Raw genomic sequence first — 1193 nt, forward strand, 5'->3', positions numbered from 1 at the left:
CTCCTAAAAATATGTACATAAAAAGAAAAAGTGGGGGACCAGCTCAGCGACCCAGAAATAATGCTCTGCTCAAGCAAAACTGTATATACATGAAACGAATCAACCTGTACATGGCCAGTGGAGTGAGCACCCAGGTTCCTGGCTACTGGGAAACCTTAAAATGGGGGAATCACAGCATGAGACCCTATGTAAGGGGTTTTTTCTCTCTTTTTTTCTCTCTCTGTCTCTACTCATGAAACAAAGAAATAAAGTTTAGAAATTTACATTAGTATATTTGTTTTCAAATATCAGCTAGGTTGGTTGGTTGGTTTGTTTTTGGTGGAATATGGCTGCCGTTTAGTTATAAAGAAAGCTCTTTTCCATTCGATTTACAAGGAAATATGGAAAATTGAAGCCAGAAGAAACCGTATTACCACAGAGACAGCCCTCATTAGCTATGAAGAAACTAAAGTCTCTAAAATGGCTCAAGACAGTGAGAGCTGGGTCTCAAACTGTCAAACCTACTCCTATATGTTTCTAAAGCAGCCCTGTCCAATAGAAATTAAAGGCAGGCAGCATGTGTATTATGTAATTTTTCAGAAGTCACATTAAAATGCAAACAGAGGAACCACCAGATGGCATAATGATTACATCACTGAACTCCCACGCAGTTGACCACAGTTTGAGTCCCAGATCTGGTGGCTTAAACTCAATCTGATGGCTTAAACTCACACTGGATGCATGTGCATGTGTGCCCCAAGTCCCAAGAGGAGAATGGAGGAAAAGGGATTTCGGCATGGCCATCCCCCCTGGGGGAGTGATTTCTCACTTTCTATCCCTCTAGTGAGTGCACGTGCCCTTTAGCAAAAATCTTTCTCTAAAAATATGCAACAGAAATGTGAGAAATTAATTTCAATGATATATATCATTTAAGTAAATATGACCAAAATAATATTTCATCTTGTTCACTATAGAAATTTTTAAAATTATTTATTCAACTTTATTTATTATTATTTTCAAATTTGACCAGAGAGAGAAAATGACAAAGCAAGCCACCAGGTCCAATACTCAAATAGCAGTCAGCCATAGGGAGTCCAACATCTTAACCACTGTGCCACTTACTGGTCCCAAAACTTTTTTAAAAGATTCATTACAGGGGCCCTGCGCGGCCCCCCATGCGTGGCGGCGGCGGTGGCGGTGGCGGCAGCGGCGGC

The sequence above is a fragment of the Tupaia chinensis genome, unplaced genomic scaffold (assembly GCF_000334495.1).
Source record: "Tupaia chinensis unplaced genomic scaffold, TupChi_1.0 Scaffold000706_1, whole genome shotgun sequence".
In the NCBI taxonomy this organism is placed as follows: Eukaryota; Metazoa; Chordata; class Mammalia; order Scandentia; family Tupaiidae; genus Tupaia; species Tupaia belangeri.